Consider the following 22,198-nt stretch of genomic DNA (forward strand, 5'->3'; position numbering starts at 1 on the left):
TTGGTTAGAACTTAGTCGCATGAGCACAGAGCTACAGGAAGGCTGGCAAATATAGATATATATTTTAAAGATTTTATTTTTTTTATTTATTCATGATAGACAGAGAGAGAGAGAGAGGCAGAGACACAGGCAGAGGGAGAAGCAGGCTCCATGACAGGAGCCCGATGTGGGACTCAATCCTGGGACTCCAGGACCGTGCCCTGGGCCAAAGGCAGGCACCAAACCGCTGAGCCACCCAGGGATCCCCCAAATGTTGTTTTTATTCCAGAGACTCATAGACACCTGGCTAAAAATCAGGAACTTTATTACCATGGAAAGGAAAGGAGAATGGACATTGGGGGACAGCTAATAGTTTCAGCCACTTTCACCAAGAGCCCAGACCAACATTCATTCTTCACTGCCACCAAGTTTCCAGGGAGCGAACCAAACCCCCTGATTCCCATGACAGAATAGGGACCTGAGACAAAGTCGGTAGGGCTGTGGAGCAAGGGATACTAGGTGCCCAATCAGGAGCAGCCCTGAGGCTGCTGATGCTGGGGCTACTCCTTAGGCTACATCTCTCTCCATGCCAATGAGCACCATCTGTTGGGGAGTGAGCACAAACCAGGCCACCTCCAGCGCTGAGCATGGGCCCTGTCTTCATCCCTGCCTCAACCACGCCCTCTTGTTTCTTTGATCCTCCAGTGTCCAAAGACCTTCCAGGTTCCTTTATTCCTGCCTGGGACCACCCCCCGCCCCCAGGCCGCATCTGGGCTTGCCTTACCCTCTGTACCTAGTGTTACAGGTTGAACTGTGTCTCCACCCCTCTCCCAAATGTGTATGTTGAAGTCCTAAGCCCAGTTACCTGGGAATGTGACCTTAATTGGAAATAGGATCTTTCAGATGTAATTAATTAAGAGGAGGTCATACTGAAGCAGGGTCCCACCTTGGACTCTACTAGGTGGGACCGGACTTTTTTTTTTTTAAGATTTTATTTATTCATTTATGAGAGACAGAGAGAGGGAGGCAGAGACACAGGCAGAGGGAGAAGCAGGCTCCTTGCAGGGAGCCTGATGTGGGACTCCATCCTGGGTCTCCAGGATCATGCCCTGGGCTGGAGGTGGCACTAAACCACTGAGCCACCTGGGCTGCCCTGGGGACCTGACTTCAATATAACTTGTGCCCTTAGGAAAAAGGGAAATTGGGGTGCCATGTGAGCATAAAGGCAGAGATCAGGATGATGTGTCTATAAGTCAAGGAGTGCCAAAGCTTGCTGGCTGCCATAAGTTGGGGGAAAGGCATGGCCCAGATTCCCTTCATGGCTCTCAGAAGGAACTAAACCAGACAACACCTTGATCTTAGACCTCTAGTCTCCAAAACCATGCAACAACTGTCTGTTGTTTAAGAACCTCAGTCTGTAAGGGATGCCTGGGTGGCTCAGTGGTTGAGCATCAGCCTTTGGCTCAGGGTGTGATCCCAGGGTCCCCGGATTAAGTCCCACATCGGGCTCCCCACAGGGAGCCTGCTTCTCCCTCTGCCTCCCTGTGTCTCTCATGAATAAATAAATAAAATCATTAAGAAAAAAAGAAAAAGGCCCCTAGTCTGGCAGCCCAAGCAAACAAATCTACCTGTTCCAGCACCAGCGTACTGTCAGGGCTAAGTCAAGCTTTGCTCCAAGCATCCAGACATGGCCTTCTCAGCTGGTCCCAGCCCTTGACTCTGCTTCCACCTCTGCTTTCCTTGTTCTAAGGCTCATCCCACTCACTCCCTGAAACCCCCATCTCCTTCCCCCTGCTGCCCCAGCTCTCTCACCTTAAGACCCTGGTCACGGCTGCCAACACCCCTGGCGTGGATCACACGTTCACTTTTAGACTCCTCCACTCACAAAACAGTTTACAGCCAGTGAATGAGCATTTTAGGGGAAGCCAGAAACTCGCCTCCCCCTTAGGCTTTCTTTGTGCCATAAAATGAAATCGAGTTGAGTACCTTCTGGATAATCTAATCAACGTTGACAGTCACGCTGCATAATTAGACTGTTTTTCTTTGGTGGGGAGGGGTGATCTATTTGCCAATAACAGTACCCCTCCTCCCTCTTCTTTAAGATATGTGAATATGGCTTTCTGCCTCTCTCCTGTCTGGTTAACTCAGAACTTCCAATGTATGTGGGCCCTCAATGGAAGAAGTCTCAATGCTTATTTACAAAATATTTTCTGGTAACTGAAATAAGAGAATCCCATGAGACAGAAACTTATGAAAACAAACAGAATGGCAAGATGTGCAACTAGTCTGACCATATCCAAAAAGGAAGTCTGTTGCTGGAAAGCTCTAGGCCACCCAAGCAGAGGGGCAGCCACCAGCTTCCCAGGACGGCCCCAATTTTCAAAAATTCACTTCCCTGAACACCTCAAGAGTTCTCATACCTACATGTTTTAGTTTGAGGTTCAGAAAACATAGTCATCATAGAAGCAGAGCTCCTGAAGGAAGCTTCCTGCTTCTAGAAAGGCACAGTAGAAGGCAGGTATTTAGGGATACTGATGGAAATCTCAGTCACAACCCAATGGGGCAGCTGGCCTGCAGGGGGCAGCTGTGGCACCTGGGGGAAATGCAGTCAAAAGTCTCCTCCCACTGACTGGTTGGTAAATGCCATCTGCTTAAAATGAGCAGCAAAGGCAGCCTTGAAATGGAAGACAAGTCGCAAATGGACAACCCAAGAGAGGGCATGCAGCGGACAGTCATAGGGTTCCTAACCGCCCCACTCCCTATGCTGTGGGAGTGAGCATCCCAGGTGTTGAGCTGCCTCTCTTAGCATCAGCCTCCAGGGAGAAGAGGTGAAGGGCAACACAGAAGATCAGTCCCAGAGCTCTCAGCTGGCAGTGGAAGTATAGACAAGCCCCAAGCTTTCCTCCTGATCTAAGTAAGGGAGCAATGAGAGGCATTCTCCTTGAGCTAGTGCCTGCACCTCCCTGGTGTGTCCCAGTCTGGGCTCCCCATGCCCCCTGAGTTCTGTTGGTCCAGGGTTCATGGTAACATAATAGTCCTTGGTGACTGGCAGCCACGGCTGGTGTTCAGGCTTTGCTCCCATGAGAGGACAACAGAGAATCTGCCCCCCCCCCCCCGCCCCCTCCCCCGCCCCTGCCCCTGGCCATGGGGGGAACCAGGACCCCAGCCTCATTTCAGAGGAAGGGGATGGCAAGAAGCAAAGGGCAAGGGGGATCCAGTCTGTGTCGCATCAAAGTTTTGTTTTGTTTTTTGTTTTTAATTTTCAGATGAATAATTCAGTGGCTATGCCAAGGTTGAAATATTTTTCTGTTTTCAGTAAGATGTGAGAAAAGGAAATGAATTTTAATGAAATGTTTTGGTTTACTTTATCAGAGGCTTCCAGTATAGTAGGATTCCCACGCCCTAAGCAGATGTCAGCTGTTTCATCCTCTTGCCTGCAAAAGGCAAAAGAGCCATGTGGCTGTCCTCTGTACCTGTTTACCTTGTCCTGCTCACCCTCTCACATTTCCCATATCCTGGAGGGGAAGGGCTACCTGTGAACACCGAGCTGGTGGAGCTTTGAAGCCCTGTGAAATTCAAAAAACTAAAACTCCAAGTGGTGATTACGATGTCTTTGCCACCATAGACCATCAGGTCTCCCTAGGTGTGAGCAAAGCACCTGTCCAATATTCCTGGGGCCCTGTGCATCCCAGACCCATCAGGCAAAGCAGGCTTTGACAGATGGCCCAAATTCTCTGAACCGACCACTCCTAGGAAGGACCCAAGCATCATACAATTCTGAAAACAGGATTTGAGGGGAGGTCGAGAGATGTGGCAAACACTCTAAAGAGAAGGCATTGCTGTCAGGTGGAGGTGATGTCACAGACATCTGAGGATATGCCAGAGCATGAGCTAATTGATAGCTGCAGGCACAGGACATGTTTTTAGCAGAAGTTTCTGAACTAAGTCAGCAAGTAACAGACCACACAGACTCCCATAAATGGGATTACTGATGGGATCCTTCTTAATTCAAGAAAATGCCTGACTAAAATGAATTGACGTCTATAGATCAATCAAAGGAATGACTGGTTGGGCCCTGAGCACTGTGACAGTTTGGGGGATGGAGAAGCAAAGGTAACCAGCTCCTGCCTGCAAGGGCTTAGGAGAATATGCTTGTCAGGGCAGTAACTATGCATGACAAACCAAAGAAAACCCAAACAAAGTCTGTAATCAAGGGCTCCTTACCTAGATTCCCAGCTGCCACCATCCCTGGGGTGTCATCTTGTCTAGAGACCCAAGCAGGTATCTAAAGAGAGAAAAAGAGTAGCATTGAAAGAACACAGCTATCAAAGATTCCCTTTGACACAAGGACCTCACAATAAATCTGGTTTCATACATTCTCCATTTAAGTTTTTCCAATCATCCTGTAATCATATATCATATTGCCCTGGTAAGAAAAGGGGGAACATCTTAGTCCTGGTCTTACTGGCAATTTGGAAGAGACAGTGGCCTTCCCAGCTTCCCAGGAGCAACTTTGCTCTGTTCTCCTGATTCATGTGGAGAGGGAGTTTAGCAGGGAGAAAAACCTGTGAGGTAGAAACTTCTAGGGGAAGCCAACTAGGAGGCACCCCTTTCTCATTTTCTTTCCCTGGGTCTGACTCCCCAACAGTAGGAAAGTCCAAAGGTGGACAGTGATGGAAGGGATGCCAGAAACACAGAAGAAACAATGACTATGTCCACAAGCTTTGCAGATATATTGGAATATAATATGAAGAAGGTAGGGGGAACCTCATATAGACCTGGCTCAAGGAATGGATTTGGTCTGGAAAAAAATTCAGCAGAGCAAACAAAGAGCTCCAGTGTGTAGATAGACAGCTGCAGTTAAGGGGTGAATGAATCAATAAAAAACCAGCAGGAAAAAAAAAACACAGCAGAAATTTAATATAAGCCTGAAAAAGATACCAACTCCTTTATTCTGCCATTAGACAAGCCGATTCTACCATTTAGATGGGAAAAGCAAATAAGCTAGACTATGCCAAAAAACTGTGAAAAGGGAGTGTGCAATGAGAAGGGAACCCACCAGATCAAACATACTGTAACGCCTCAATAATTAAAATAGTGTGGGAATGGCCAAATAGCCAGACACACCAATGGAAGCACAGAAAACCCAGAAACAGACCCAGCGACATGCAGGAATTTGATTTCTGATATCAGTGGCATCTCACTACAGTGGAGGCAATGTTAACATTTTAATAAATGGTATTAGGACAAATGGATAAACATCCAGAAAAGATATAGCTGGGTCCATCCTTCTCATTGCACATAACCCCCAAGTGAATCAAAATTTAAATGTGAAAAATGAAAAGCCTAAGAAGAAAATGTTTTTAAAAATTTCTTTGAAACTTCGGTGTAGAAAAGGTCTGCCTATGATTTAAAGGACCAGAGCCATCACAAAATTATTATATAAGAATAAAAAGCTTCTAGAGAGGAAAAAATAGCACAGCAAAGAGATAACAAATGGGGGGCGGTATATCTGCAACTCATACCTCCATCCTAGATACAAGGCTCCTAGAAATTGAGACTATGAAAAACTGATAATTCAATAGAAAATAGGAAAAGATTTAAAGAGTTTAATTTACTACGCATAACCAGGTACACACATGCACACACATACACATAAATGGCTCATACATTTATGAAAGATGTTTAACAAAACAATGCAATTTAAAACTATACTGATGTAGCATTTTTCACTGAGCAGTTTGGAGAAACACGGAAGTTTGAGAACATACTCTACTGGGTAGGCTGTGAGTAAACCGAACTGGCGGAAATGCAAAATGGTTCAACTCTTGGCAGGGGGAGGCAATCTTGTATTCAACAGCCTATCAAAATGACAAATGCACTACCTCTGCCCAGCAATCCCAGCTCTGGGAACTTCCCCACAGTTGCACATTACATACGTATGCAAGGACAAGATTCATCACTCTAACAGTATTTATATGCAGAAAAAAAGGATCCGCATCTCGGGTCCACCAATAGCAAAGTGGTTAAATGGATAATCATATATTTAAAAATGGCACCACTTGGCTGGCTCAGTTGGTGGAACATGCAACTCTCTTGATCTCAAGGCTGTAGATTCAAGTCCCATGTTGGGTGTAGAGATGGCTTAAAAATAAAATCTTTTAAAAACAATGAAGGGTGGGCAGCCCTGGTAGCCCAGCGTTTTAGCGCTGCCTTCAGCCCGGAACCTGATCCTGGAGTCCCAGGATCGAGTCCCATGTCGGGCTCCCTGCATGGAGCCTGCTTCTCCCTCTGCCTGTGTCTCTGCCTCTCTCTCTCTCTCTCTCTGTGTCTCTCATGAATAAATTAATAAAATATTTTTTAAAAATGAGGGTCTTTTTATATTCTAATATGGAAAATTCTCCATAGTATAGTAAGTGGACAAAGCAAGTTCTGGAACAGTATGTATGCTACCTTTCCTGAAAGGGGAGCACAAGATTGCACATATTTGTGCAATCTGGCAGACTACATGGGCAAGTGATCACAGGGACATGGAATGGAATAGTCAGAAACAGGAGGACCCAGATATTTGGTCTGGGTCTGGCCCCCTAAATGAGCTATCCCAACCTTCCCAGGAGAAGAATCAAGTAGATTTATTACATTTCAATTGGGAAAAAAACAGTTTTAGTCAACAGGAAGAAACTCAAATGACAAAGAGCTTGTTCTGAATCTCTACCAACCCCATAGCCTTAGTCTGATTTCCAGCCTCCACTCTGTCAAACCTCAACAAGAAATTCCAAGTTTGGGGTTAGTGCTTCCTGAGAAGATAAATTACAGCTGATTTCTTTTTTTTTTTTTTAAAGATTTTTTATTTATTCATGAGAGACACAAAGAGGCAGAGACACAGGGAGAGGGAGAAGCAGGCTCCATGCAGGGAGCCCAACGTGGGACTCGATCCCAGGTCTCCAGGATCATGCCCTGGGCCAAAGGCAGATGCTCAACCACTGAGCCACAGCTGATTTCCAAGTTTAGTTCAGCTCTTTGCTTAGTATAAAAGTCCAAACATATTTCTACAAAACAGTAAGATTGTACTATAACTGGGGGGGTGCACACATATATGTCTCTCGTATGTCCAACTTCATGTTATATTTAAAGTAAGACAATCCTTTATGATACTTTAAAAGGGCATGAGAGATGTATTTACTCATTCCATCATTCACCGTCTGCTGAATGTGCACCAGGTGGAAATGTCTGTGTCAGACCCGCAGGTCCCTTGCCACCAAGAGAAGCCAAGTCGCTCTGGTAGGCAGCATGACCTTCATGGCATGTGGCATGCTCTGGCCCACTCTCCCTCATATTCTAGGTTATGCCCACATTGGTCCCCCGTGAATTCCTTGCCTGTACATCCCTCCACTATATGCTATCCTTAACTGTCATCTGCCAGAAATGCTCTGGTCCTCGCTGCTTGACGAACTGACCTCTCCTCATCCATCAGGGCTCAGCTCAAGAGCTGATCACACAAAGCAGATCAGTAGTTGCCAGGAGCTGGGAGAGTGGGGAAACCTAGAGTGATTGCTCATGACCACGGGGTCTCTTTTAGGGTTGATGAAAATGTTCTGAAATTAGAGATGATGGTTCTATAACTCTGTGCAAATACTAAAACCACTGAATTGTACATTTTTTTTAGATTTTATTTATTTATTCATGAGAGACACACAGAGAGAGGCAGAGACACAGGCAGAGGGAGAAGCAGGCTCCCTGCGGGGAGCCCAATGTGAGACTGGATCCCAGGACTCCAGGATCATGCCCTGGGCCAAAGGCAGGCGCTAAATCGCTGAGCCACCCAGGGGTCCCCAGAATTGTACACTTTAAAGGGTGAATTTTGTGGTATGTGGACTATATTCAATTATATATCTTTTTAAAGATCCCTTCTTAGGGGAAATCTCTTTAGCCCAGACAACCCACTACTTCTGAGGACTTGTGATACCTGTTATGCCAGGGATCACAATTATAAAGAATAATTATGTCACTGGTTCTTAAGTACAGTGGTGTACTGAGGGCCAGGCGGTGAGAAGGGTACATTGTAGAGAATTTAAAAACAATAATAAAACCAACTAAAAGCTGGTCTTTTCTTTACAATGCCATGTCCTGGCAGCACTAAATAATGTCAGTGATAAAATACATCCCCCTCCTCTCCAAAAAAGGTTTTCTGGTCTATGTTCTGAAAAAATCATAAGAATTACTGTTGAGTCTTTAGAGATATGTGTGTAAGCTTCAAATGAACACACTCTTATTCCTTTAATAAACATTCTATTCTACATGGAAGTTAATTCGGAGAATTCCCAATTACAGCCAGTCCCCCGCAGATGAACTCAGCTACAGGGGTTTCTTTTGCGATAAATTTGTCATTGTAACATAACAGTGAGACGTGGCTCAGCTGGTGATTCTAGCTCTGTGCTACTACAAATACCTGCCTTTCAACTGTAGATTCAAAGCAAACACTGATAGCACACTGATTATAAAGACCAAAATGGCACTCGAGGTTCTTACTTCTGCCAATCCGTGTAACTACTTGAGTGTTCATTTGTTTTAAATTTTAAAATCGCAGAAACAGGGAGAACGCAAATTTTCATTGGTGAGCGCAATAGTTTGTACCTAAAATAGTTCACTGAATTCAATATTGAAATGTATTCTTCTCCAATTGTTGTTTGCTTTAAACTAAAGAACAAATCCAGAAAAGAAATTGTTACAACAGTGGTACCATGGGGCACTTGCCTAAATTGTACCTTTTACAGTTTGGTTTTATTAAAATTCATGTATTAGTTACTGAATAATTACTTACATAAAATAATATTGTAGAAGACGGTGACCAAAGGATCAAAGTTTAATCTTAAATAGATATAAAAATGAAGAATAATCAGATTAGGTTTTTTCCCCTTTTAAGCACAATGTTTTATTTTTCTTCTCTTTTACTGGCAAGATTGTGCAAACAAATATTCAATATGAGGAAACTCTCTTTTTGAAATTATTTATTTAAATAATCTTTATACCAAACATGAGGTTCAAACTCACGACCCCAAGATCAAGAGCTGCATGCTCTTCTGACCAAGCCAGCCAGGTGCCTTGAAGAAAATTTCAACATGAGGGAAATATCTGCATTTCCTTTATGGCCATTTTTGTTATTCATTGCATTTTGTGATTACTGCTGAAAATAATTTAGTCATGCAGAGGAGGGGATTATTTTCTAATACACCCTTCTCTGATCAAATAGTAATATTCATGAAGGATATATTGATGAGTTACATATGTTCTTGAATATATTCCTAAATATTTTGAATGTATAATAAGGGTATGAATTTTTGAATAATATTCATATTCATTTAAAATATTCAGGAAAAAATACTCTTCAATGCAAGGTGCTGTAAATTGCTAAATTGGGTGAATTAAATCTTTGGTGACCTAGCCGAAATGGAGATGTAGGAAATGTGAATTAATTTTTCCGTGGTCAGAGCATCTGTAGGAGGAGATGGGATCTGAACCAGAATCTTCTAACCAGAGTGCCCACTCTTGTGACCATTATACTATATTACTTCTGCACACAAGTCGCCCATGAAATGCCATCCCACTGTACCTTCACCAGAAATTCTGCCCAGGTGAAGGTGAATAGCCAAGTCTCCAGAGCTGGGTCAAACTCACACGTCAGCCCAATCACCAAGCATTGGGGATCACAAACAGGCAATTATTCAAATGCCATGGATCCACTTCCCAGGGTGGTTCATTGGGTTCCTCTCCTGGGCTAGTTCCTGGGCCATATTACATCATTTCTGCCTCAAGGTCTTTGCACCCACTGTTCTTTTGTCTAGCTTTCCTTCCTGGCTCTTGGAATAATGAATTCCCATGTTACCTCCTCGAAGAAGCCCTCCCTATCATATTTAAAGATACCCCTCCTGATCAATCACTAACCATTGCCCTGTTTCATTTATTTTATAGCATATAGCATTGCTTGCACTCTCCATCTATCTATCTACATCTATAAAGATATTTTAAATCAAATCAGTGGCTGGCATACAGTAGGTTCCTAGTAAGTATTTATTAAGTTATTGAAAGAATGGCGAAGTGAAAGGATTAGCAATGCTGCGGTAAAAAGGATTCTGAGGTCACATCCAGGCCCAGTGAGACAGAGGACTGTGAGAAATTAGCCACATCTGCCATGCACAGGATGTGGGGAGGAGTCACACACCTGTACATGTGGGGCCCAGACCACCGTATTATCCAAAGCAGAGAGCCAAGGTAGGGTTCTCCCCTCACCAGCACCCATCAACCAACACACACTGGCAATAGGCTCTCTCTCTGGTTCTTGAGGAGAGAAAGTGGGTGCAACACAAGTCACAGCTGATCTCAGAGTCAAGAGGCTAAGACTCTGATCACGTTTCTCACCTTCATGAGGAGGACTAGAGACTTGACTGGTGAGCAAACTTACTTGATTGGGTTCAAAGTTCATAAACCAAGCCTCTACCAGCTTCCACGGCCTGAGTCTGAAAGTAAGGAGTTTTTAGAACAGAGGCAAGAGAATAAAACCAGCTCCAGCTGTATTGGATCCTCTCCTTCCCCTCCCAAGTCATTAACAAAGACTGACACTGTAGTCTTTATCAAAAAATCTTGTTCCCTGAGTGGTGATACAGAATAATTATCTCAGCATGCAATCAGCACAGCGATCTTCTTCAAAGCAATTTGTAAAATTTGTGGCAAGGATATGCATTTTTAAAATAGATTAAATTTTCAAGAGCTCGCCTCTTAAACCTGGTCAGAATGTATTTACAACTCACCTGGTGGGATGATGTAGCTCTCCAAGCTGGAATTCTTTCATTAGGCCTTGCTTAATTGAATCAGGCAAAGTCATTTTGGGATCGTCCCAAAAGAAAACCTTTTATCTCAAGGCAAATGTGTCTTAACAAGGCCCTACAGGTAAATAAAGCCAGGTTTCCACAAATGCGAACTCTCTGCTCCTCCTTTCAAAAGCCTACCACCCAACTCCATTTGTTTTTCTTTTAAGTGAGGAAATTGCTTTCAGAGTTAACTGTTGCCAGTGAAAGCAACAAACTGGTCTTCCCTCCACTTCCTAACTGTTAAGAAACACCTTGTCTCCTTTCTTTTTTTCCTTCCTTCCTTGCAATTAAGTTGTGCATAGGCTGGAGTGTGCCTGGCAAAGCAAGGGTTTGGTCAAGGTAAGACCAGGAACTGCACATTCAGCCCCCAGTTGATTCCCACTGGGCTGACTATAGAATTTAGGCTCCGAACAAATCTTGACTGAATTATCCACAGGTCAAAGACCGTGACTCTGCATTCCCCCCAATCTGGTGCATGTAGTAGGAGCCCACCTAGTATGCCATGGGCTTCTTCACTCAGCAGCCAGGACACCTGTGTCCTCCAACATTCATGGTTGCACCTGGGGGGTTCTGCAGGCCTGGATGGAGGCAGGGCTGGCCCCCCCAGGCTGCCCTCTAGACTGGAGAAATCCTGAAGGGTGATCGTTGTGATAACCATACACTCCAAACAGGCAGGAGCACACGCCACCTCTATGAGCAATCCCCAAATCTGAAGCCTGGCTTGAATGGCCTGGGCCCGCCAGTCATCACCCATGCAACAGCCCCCCAACCTCCCCTCTCCTTCCGCCGCCTCAGCCTCCCAGCTCCCAGCCCAGAAGAATCTGAGATTGGTCTAGAAAAAGGGAATGTCTTTCGGGGCACTTTTCGCGTGATGTTTCCTTGACTCAGCATTAAGTATGGTTCCGGCCCCCATCGGAGGCGGCGGCACGGCCTCTATCCCCTTCCATCATCAGCCACGCCGCCGGGGCCGGACGAGAGCCGCTGCGCAGAGATCAGATGTCCCTCGGGGATGACTAATCGGGGATGCGGATTAGAAGCCTTGAGCCTGCCGGTAAATGAGCCCGTGCAAACCTAGAACCAGTCATCTGACGGGGCACGTGGGCGGGCGCGGCGGGCCCTCGCCCTCGGCCCTCGGCCCTCCCCCCTCCCCCCTCCCCCGCGCCCCTCGCCGTCCCCCCTCGGCCCTCAGCACTTGCCCCTCGCCCCTCGCCCTCGCCCCTCGGCCCTTCCCCCTCGGCCCTCCCCCCTCGGCCCTCGCCCCTCGCCACCCCACCCCCGGCCCTCCCGTCCCCCCGCCCCTCCCCCTCCCCCTCCCCCCGCCGTCCCCCGTCCCCCCTCCCCCCTCCCCCGGGCCTCCGCGCGCCCGGCCCCCAGGGAAGGGCAGCGGTCACGTAAGCGCCAGGGGGTTCGCGCCGCGCGGCGGGGAGGCTGCGACCCAGACACCTCCTCTTCCAGCTCGGGGGGATGGGGAGATGGGGGATGGAGGGAGGACCTAGATGGGGCGAGCCCCGCCGCCCTGCCGCCCGTCCTCCGATTCCCTGGAAGGTCCGCGAGGCCGCCGACGTTTCCAGAACGCGGCCGCGGGCCCGGCCCGAGTGGTAAACCCGAAAGAGACCTCCTGCGTCCTGGGTCCCTCCCCCATCCCCAAGCCGGCGGGGGCGGGGCGGGGCGGAGGCCGGGAGGCCGGGAGGCCGGGGAGACTTCTTCTATTATATAAACTTGTAATTGGCTCTGGCTCCTGCGGCTGGGGCGCTGCGCGATGTTTCCAACCAGACGGATTGTGAGGCCGGGCAGCTTCCATCCCCCGCTCCCCTCTCCTCCCACGTCCCCTCGCTGCTCAAGCCCCACCCTTCTGCCTCCCCAAGTCGACCAGAATTTCCCTTCCTTTTCTGTTCCGTCCTCCCCTGTATGGGCGCTGGCATCCAGAAAAGCATGATTATTTGCAAGTGGTATTTCATTATTAAAGTAACGTATACCCAGCCTGCAAATTAGCATGTAGGAGCCTCTCACTAACCCAGTGGAAAATGAGTGATCCTACACCAGCGACCAGGCCTCAGACTTTTTTTTTTTTTTTTTTGCATCGGAAGGCCCTGGAGGGCTTGTTAAAACTCAGGGTGCTGAGCCCCACTCTGAAAGTCCTGCTCACTAGGTCTGGAGCAGGCGGAGGAATTTGCATTTCTACAAATTACCAAGAGATGCCTTTGCTTGTTGAACCACTAGACAGGGGCGGGGCTACAATTTTTTATTTTTTCCCCCTCCATGAAGGAAGGTTTGCCAACCAAATTAATAGTGTGAACAAGATATCAGGAAGACTAACCTCCTCTCAAGGACTCTGGCATTTTAGAAGTGTGCATTTACAAATAACAAACATTTCATTGTAAATCATAACATCCATCCTTGTGCATGATGAAACAGCGTTTCACGAGCCCCACAAATTAGCAACTGAAGTTGCCTCGTTCCAAGAATTTGGAAATCAAGCGTTTTATAACAGGAGATGACCTCAGAGACTAGCCAGGCCAAAACCTCACCTAACAGGTGAGAACTGAAGGTCAGCAAGGTTGGTGGATAGGTGTAGAGAACTGGGAAGGCCAGCATTCCGTTAGGAGGTGTAACTATCTGGGTATATTGAGACCCCCAGCTCCACCACTGGTTAGCTGTGCAATCTCCATTTTCTTCTCTTCCCTAATCTGTAAAACAGGACCAAAGTCTATTTTGCTGCCGTATTGTGAAGATTCTATATCATGTTTAAAACCTGCATAATTCAGATCAGGCTTGCACCTGTGGCATATTATGCTGTTCTCATTTGTGGTCAAGGCCACTGTGCTATTTAGCAGGTGAGCTAGGACTCAAACTCAAGACTCCTGACTTCTAATCCGAAATAATTTTTTGCTGTCCTGGTGTGTAAGGGAATGTTTCTTTAAAAGAAAAAAAAAATGTGCCTGTGGTCCTTGACCTCAATCATTCCTCAGATGCTGAAACATTTTCTCTTAATTAGTATAAATAGTTGAAGCGTGTTGGATTTTCTGGTTGTATATGAACCTGACAGAAATAACAGGCACAGCCCAGAACCAGGAAGATTCAAGATGCCACTCTAGAGCTTTTTTGAAATACATACCCTGAATTGGCTCACTCTGTTTCTCCTGCTTTTTAATTTTTTTTAAATTTTTATTTATTTATGATAGTCACACAGAGAGAGAGAGGCAGAGACACAGGCAGAGGGAGAAGCAGGCTCCATGCACCGGGAGCCCGACGTGGGACTCGATCCCGGATCTCCAGGATCGCGCCCTGGGCCAAAGGCAGGCGCTAAACCACTGCACCACCCAGGGATCCCTCTCCTGCTTTTTAAAACTGATGTTTTCAACTGCCAGGGAGCAGGGGCAAGCATTAGCTAAGTGACTCCTACCATTGCCCTACCCTAGAAATATCCCTAGGACTAAAGAATCTTTGAGACTTCAGGCTGGCACTTAATATTGCCCACTCTGAAACCCTGAACGGGTGAGATTTGTGTCTAAATCACTTTCTCTCTATTCGTAGGAAACAGGCCTGCTAGTCACACCTTTGCACCTCCTTCTACCAAGCCCTCTTAGAGACCCCCTGCAGCTCAGAGAGTCACAGATCAGAAAGAGTTGGGGGAGGGAAGAAAAACAGTCAAATAATCAGGGTGACTAATTGAATATATAGAACCCAACATGGCACAGAGCACCATCCGTGAGTACATGAGTATGTGGCATTCACATCCCCTCAAGAAATGAGATGCTAAATTGCTAATAGCTTCCCTGGGGTTCAGTTCCCTGCTGCGAGCCTTCTAGATTTTGTAGGAGTTTAGGCCCGTTAAAATATTACAGCGTATGCTCACATGTGAGGCATCCACTCATGTCCTTGACATTGACGCTGAAATTCTGTAAGGAAGAAAAACCTTTTTCCCCATGTAATCCGACTGCAATTTGGCATCAACAGGCACTTCCAAATGAGATCACTGTCACCCATAAGCACCACTGGGACCTCTGAGGCTTCCAAAGTTGTTATAGCGATACACACAAGTTTTGAGCCGGCGATTTTAATTCTTAGAATTCGTGTTTTTTCCACATTGTCTCCTTTCCTCTGCTCTCTGAACTCTCATTTGGCCTTCAATTCAATTTCATCATTGCTCTTATTTTCAATTCCTTTCTCTCCCCCACCCCCATCTTAGATTTATTGGCTTTGAGGATGGTGAATTTCCACTTTGGTTCCCATAGTTGGTTGGATTATGAAATCAACATGTCATTTTAAAATCCAGTCGGGCATACCGAGGATTGTGTGCCTAATGTGTGTCTTCGGGTAGGTGGTGTCTGTAACTAGATAGGGATCTCTTTTAAATCTATAAGCTGGCCTGAAGATTTATTCTGAGTTTTTTCAAGTTATTGTCCTAGAGCAGTCATTTATTTTCTCTTTTCATCTTGATATTTTCCTCTTCAGTCAGTAACGTTTGTAGCCTGTCCTTAGGCTCTTCGATGGAAAGATTTTGATTTATCTAACCTTTTACAAATTCAAGAGCATGGTTCATATTTCTCAATATGTGCAAGTGAAGTTTTGGTTGTTTTTGTGACAATTATTGATATATATAATGTATCCAGACCTGTCATTTACAGATGCATCAAGAGAGACAGATGATATAAAGGTGAAATCATCACTCACTTGGCTCCCTTTCAAATTTGCAGCATGGTATTCCCTTTGGGTTAGTCACTTAGATGTTAAAAAAAAAAAAAAAAAAACATTTTTTAAAATTTATTTTTATTTTTTAAAAAGATTTTATTTATTTGTTTGACAGAGAGCACAAGCAGGGGAGTGGCAGGCAGAGGGAGAAGGAGAAGCAGGCCCCCCACTGAGCAAGGACCTTGGGATCATGACCTGAGCCAAAAGCAGATGCTTAACCAACTGAGCCACCCAGGCCCACCTTTTTTTCTTTTTTAAATGCAGCAAGCTTACTGAAAACCCATGTGTCAGGCCCTGTGCTCCTTCAGGGAATCTGGTAATGGTGGCAAAATATCAACAGATTTGATCCATAACAGTGATCCATAACAGTGAAGCAATGCCAGGGGCTCTGAAGCCTGAGGAAGGGCATCTGACCTGCATCTGGGAAGCCAGGATGGCTTCTCTTCTGAGTAGGTGGCATCTCTTCTGAGTGTTACAGGAGAAAAAGAGGCTGAGGGACAGAAAAGTGAGTCAATTAAGATGGTGCTTGAGTGCTCGCTTTGGCAGCACATATACTAAGATGGTGCTTGAATCTTTTGAATCTATAATCTTTTATATAGATTATAGTCTTGTTTGTCTACAAATAACAAAGACTTAAAAAATAGTATTTGAAACAGGTAGAAATTCATCTCTCATACATAAACAAAGGCCAGAGGTGATATGGAGGCTCCAGAATGTCCTCAACCCAAGGTCCTTCTATCTTGTTGCTGCCGTGCATGATCTCTTGGTCCAGGATGGCTGCTGGAGCTCCAGCCATGACATCTTCATTCCAGGCAGCAGCAGAGAATCAGATTGTTCCACAGAGCTGCAAGAGAGACCAGGGAATAAGGCCTTTAAATCTATGGCAATATGCTCAAGTGAAGTCAGGGTTGTTAGGAAGGAAGAAGGGGAGGCATTGGGAAGCAACCAGCTGTCTCTGCCAGAGTGGTAATTGTGGGTGGAGAGAAGGCTGAGTGAGCGAAGGAGGGAAAGAACACTTATCTTGTTTCAGGGAATAGATAAAGATAAGTAGGTCAATTTGGCTTAGGGTTTGGTTTGCCAAGAGATAAGGCTGGAGAAATAAACAAATGGTAGGTTGTGGGAGGTCTTCTAAGCTATGCCCTGCTAAGAAGCTAGAGTGTTACCCTGAGGGCCATGGGAGCTGTTGAAGGAATTCATCCTTGAGGTAGAGGAGGAAATGCACTGCAAGGGCATCATTAAGAGGTGACAGCCTTTGGGGCACCTTTATGGCTCAGTGGTTGAGCATCTGCCTTCGACTCAGGTCATGATCCTGGGGTCCTGGGATTGAGTCCCACATTGGGCTCCCTGCAGGGAACCTGCTCCTCCCTCTGCCTGTGTCTCTGCCTCTCTGTGTCTCTCATGAATAAATAAATAAAATCTTAAAAAAAAAAAAAAAAAGAGGTGACAGCCTTCCAAGAGAAACTATGACAGCCTGAACTAGGCAGTGGCATCAGGGACGGGAGACGCAGCAGATTTAAGATATTAGAAAGGTAGAACAGGTCAGTTGTGGGTGAGAAGGGAGAAAGGAGATGTGGCCAAAGGTGGCAGACACCCAGCAATCTGGGCAGATACAACACCATTCAGTGACGTCACAGGGAATGCTGGAGAAGTTGGATGGAGAAGGTGAGCATGGTTTGGATGCTCTGTCCCAAATGTTTTATCTACATATTCCATTCCGGTTGATCTGTTTTCTAGCAGCTTTGTTGAGATTTAATTTATATGCCATAAAATTCGCCCATTTTAAGTGTACAGCTGGATGAGTTTTAGTGCATTTATACAACTGTGCAACTATTATTCAGTTTTGGAAGACTCCCAGCGTACCAGCAAGTTCCCCCTGTGTCCAGCTGTATAGTTCTCTCCCACCCCTAGCTCCAAGGAATCCACTGATTTGCTTTTGGTCAGCTCCACTTTTTCAAGGGTAAGTTCAATAAAACGATGAGTGGAGTGATTTCAAGGGGTGGTGTGGGGGTGGGGGGGGGTCACGATTCCCCAGGTAAGTATACACAAATCATCTAGGGGACTTTGTTTCAGACAGCACACTAGTCCCACACCCCCTCAAGGACTGTGCTCCCTTTGCACGTCCAACCCTCCCCCGCCGTGAGCCACTATGTTCCAAATACCAGATGAGATGGTACTCAAAAGCACACTTTATGTTATATAACATATCACTTTTCAAGACCATCCCTGGTTTTCTCACTGAGAGAGTCTCAACAGTATTGACGTACTCACCCCAATTGCCACTCCTTGGATGAAGTTTTTCAAGTGCAGATGAGCAATTTACAAACCCAACGGGTGCCCCGGCCTCCCTTGATACAATAAACATTTTTTTTTTTGGCTTTGAATAATTCCAAATGTAAAGGCAGACAGATGATGCTTTTTAGAGGCAATGCAACCCCATCGAATGGTCCAAGGACACATCAATTTGAACATCTTGGTTTCTTCAGGATGGCTGTTCGATCAGGAAAACCTTTTCCTAGTACTTGATTTGAAGCTTATTATAGATATCTAAAGTCTCAGAGACTCCATTTCCATTATATCTATCTTGAGTCACGTCAAGATTTCTTAATTAGTTGAGAACACCATCAAAGCTAGGAATCCTAAGACTGCTGTTTTAAAAATGAGAATTATGTAGGCACTTTTTGCTCTCTTAATTGTCTCAAAGCATTAAGGATTCAAAGTGGGTTTTGGATGGGACTGTGGCTCCAACACATTTCCATCTCTCAAAAAGGCTTTTCCACTGTTCAGACCTCCCCCAATCTTTCTGTCACTTGCATAGATAGAAACCACAAGCTTTAAAAACCCATCATATCAAATAGTCTTCAAATTCAACTTTCCTTCTAGCAAAGAGCACTGGTATTGCAGCTCATTGAAATCAATACACAACCTCTCTGGCAGGGGGGTGGGGGGGGGATGGGAGGATGGTCAAAGGGATTACTGTGTATTCCTTCATCCCACAAATATTTTTTGAGCACCACTATGTGCCAGGCCCTGCTGGCACAGGGTGTTCAGCAATGAACAAGACAATATAGGTCTTTTCTTTCTAGGGCATTCTGGTTAGACAAGAAAAGGACCAGCAACAGGATAATTTCAAAGTAGTAAGAGAGGTAAATAAAACAGGGTGATGTGCTGGTGAGTGACTTGGGAAGAGTCTTCTTAGAATGGTCATCAGGGAGGATTTTTGGAGGAGGATTTTCTGCTGAGCCTCATATGAAGAGACAAGAGCAGCTGCGATCAAGAGGAGGCAGTCCGGGGATCCCTGGGTGGCTCAGCGGTTTAGCGCCCGCCTTCGGCCCAGGGTGTGATCCTGGAGTCCCCAGGATCTAGTCTCACATCGGGCTCCCTGCATGGAGCCTGCTTCTCCCTCTGCCTGTGTCTCTGCCTCTCTCTCTGTCTCTCATGAATAAATAAATAAAATCTTAAAAAAAAAAGAAGAGGAGGACAGTCCTGGGGAGAACACCGAAGAGCAGATACAGATTGGCACACTCAAGGCACCACTAGGAGGCCAGGGGTCTGCATGGTCCAGGCGAAGAGCGGTATGTGATGCAGTGGTTGCTGGGCAGGATCCAGATGAATGCAGCAGTAGCCTATGGCAAAGCATTTGGACTCTATTGTAAGAGCCATGGAAAGTCACTGGAAGGCTTTGAAGCTGTCAAGTAGCATGATGCCCTTTGCTCTGTAGGGAAATCCCTTTGGCTGCTGAGCAGTGTCTGGACTGGGCCAGGGCAAAGGAGGAGACAGAGACAGGTTGGGAAGGTATTGCCTGATACAGTGAGAGATGACCATGGCTCCAAACTGGATGGGGATGAGGGCAGGTGGCAGCAAGGGTGGGGGGCGGGACATGTTTTGGAGTTAGAGCCCTGGGATACGATGATGGATGGGGTGGCGGGTAAGGAAAAGAGGGGAAGCATACATGATGCCAAAGTTCTTGACTTGAACAACTGAAAGGACGGGGGTGGGGTGCTGTTTACTGGGGTGGGAAGGAGGGCAGGAGGGGCAGGTGTGGAGAATGTGGGGAGTCAAGAGTTCTGTTTGAACATGTGTAGTAGAGGAGGTGGACATGTAAGAAAAGGTCATGATATGGGTGATCAGCGACATAATAGAGGTTATTGTGGATGGGCCATGCCTGATTGAGGATCTGACCAGCTCTCTCCGGGGGGTGGGGAGGGTGGTTAGTGATGTTTAGGAGAGCTACGGTCTCGGGAAATTATAGAAGCTGCCGAGTTTACCAATAAGGTGGTTTTCCTTGGCACTGGAGATGGTAGCTGTGGGAGTCAGTAGTCTAGCCCCAGGAAGGAGAACTAAGAAAGTATGTGACCATCAAGAGGGGCCATGGAACCACAGTGACTGGCATCTCTTTTGAATCTGGGCTAAATTGAGACAGTAACATGGACTGGATAACATAGATGTTTTAAAATGTTATATGAACAAATATGCTATACTATATTGGCCCAAAATACGAATTTTGTAAAAGAAAATGTATTATTTTCAGTAGTATTTCTGGAGGAAATACTCCATTTATAGGGGAGCATACGGAAGTGAAGGAGCTTACCCAGAGTCACTCATGGGGGAAGTGCCAGCAGGGATTTCCCAGGAGACCTGGCTCCAGAACCCAGCCTGGCCCCAGCTCCCAAATGTGCCATCATGGACTGATTAGCAAGTGAGGATGAGGACATTGCATAACGGTGTGTTCAGCATGATCATGACTCCATTTATATTTACAGCAGACAAAAAAGTACTTAACCACAAACATTTGTATTGTGGATCGAATTCTTCAAGGAGGACTGGATTTTTAAAAAGTGAGAATGCATTAACTTACAACTAAAAGGTTATAGATAGGGGACACCTGGGTGGCTCAGCAGTTGAGTGTCTGCCTTTGGCCCAGGGCGTGATCCCGGGATCCAGGATTGAGTCCCACGTCGGGTTCCCTGCATGGAACCTGCTTCTGCCTATGTCTCTGCCTCTCTCTCTCTGTGTGTGTGTGTGTGTGTGTCTCTCATGAATAAATAAATAAAATCTTTTAAAAAATAAAAATAACAAAATGTTAAAGATAGGTAGTCCAGGGAAGATCATGCCAGCATTCATAGGCTACTTTGCCTACCATCCATTTCACCTTTGTGGAATTTTTAGGATGCTGGCTTGTATTCCCTCCTGTGGCTACCCAAGCTGACTTTGCCATCGCCCCAGGACAAATGTGCTTGGAAAAGACAGTTTCACTTTCAGAAACTCATCTTTTGAAAATTTAGTTTCTGAACCTTCTTTCTTATACTTCACACCAATCCTTGCTGCCCTCAATTTGGAGCATGAAGCCCAGACAGAGGTCATCGAATTCTTTCATTATTGGCCCAGAAGGAACATTCTGTATGGTCTTGCCCTGAGTGATTACAATATAGGCCAGAGATGTTTTAGGGGTAGAAACCCTAGATAACCAGAAAATCCTGGATGGCTAAGGACGTACAAAAGAGTACAGATAGCTCAAATAGGGCAACTTCAGGCAGCAATAAAGAGGGTAGGAGCAATTGAAGTTTGAACATTTCTTTTCTACATCACTTGCCTGACACCATCTTGGTGATAAATACCTTAACTACAGATGTAGCAAATAGATTTTGCCACCAGTGCCAAATCCATTCAATTGCTGTTTCCTGCCAGGAGCACAAAGCTGAGAGAAGATTCTGAGGCAAAGTCAGAGCTCTGTAGAAAAAAAAAGGAATTGGTGATTGATTAGTGATATCTGCCATGGGCAAGGTATAGATAACTAAGGTACAGATGCCAGGTAGCTCTCATCCCTGGTTGACTTCAATCCAACCTTTGGCTTTTTTCCTCAAACGAAATGAGTAATTCAGATTCTCCCAGCTGATACTTATCTCATTCCTTCCTCTATACGCATAGCACTTGGTTCATACTTCTAGAACTATGCTTGCCACAGCCTGCCTCGTGCCTGGATCAGTCACATGTGTGTCTAGCTCTCCTCTAACTCACTGTTCCTGAGGGCAGTGGTCACGTCCTTGCTTCCATTTCCAGTGCATGGTCCTGGCATTCTGCACATAGCATACAGGGAATGTCTGTGAAATTGATACCCGTGGGACTGAATTTTGGTGCAGCCCCTGAGACCTAAACAACCTGAGGAATCATTGCAAAGCAGGGGAGAAGCTGCCAAGAGGAAGGGGACCAAGTCAAAAAAACAGTATGTAAGAAATACTGGTTCTATTTACTGTCTTTTGTATGTGTTTTCTATAGCTGTGGTAACAAGTCACTACGAACCTGGTGGCTTAAAATAACAGATTCATTATCTGACAATTTTATAGTTTAGAAATGCAACCTGGGTCTCCCTGGGCAAAGATCAAGGTGTTGGAAGAGCTATGTTTCTTCTGGAGACACTAGGACTGGATTCCTATCTTCACCCTCTCTGGCTTCTAGAGGCCACCTGCATTCCTTGGCTCATGGCCCTCTTCCTTCTTTAGAGACATAAGATCTTCAGATCTCCTTATGATTCTCTTCTTTTGACTGCCTCTTCCACTTTTAAGGGCACCTGTGATTACATTGAGCCCACCACCGGCAGATTCCAGGATAGTCTCGCTATTTCCAGGTCAGCTGATCAGCTATCTTATTTCCACCTGTGTCCTTCA

Source organism: Vulpes lagopus, chromosome 4, assembly GCF_018345385.1.
Source record: "Vulpes lagopus strain Blue_001 chromosome 4, ASM1834538v1, whole genome shotgun sequence".
In the NCBI taxonomy this organism is placed as follows: Eukaryota; Metazoa; Chordata; class Mammalia; order Carnivora; family Canidae; genus Vulpes; species Vulpes lagopus.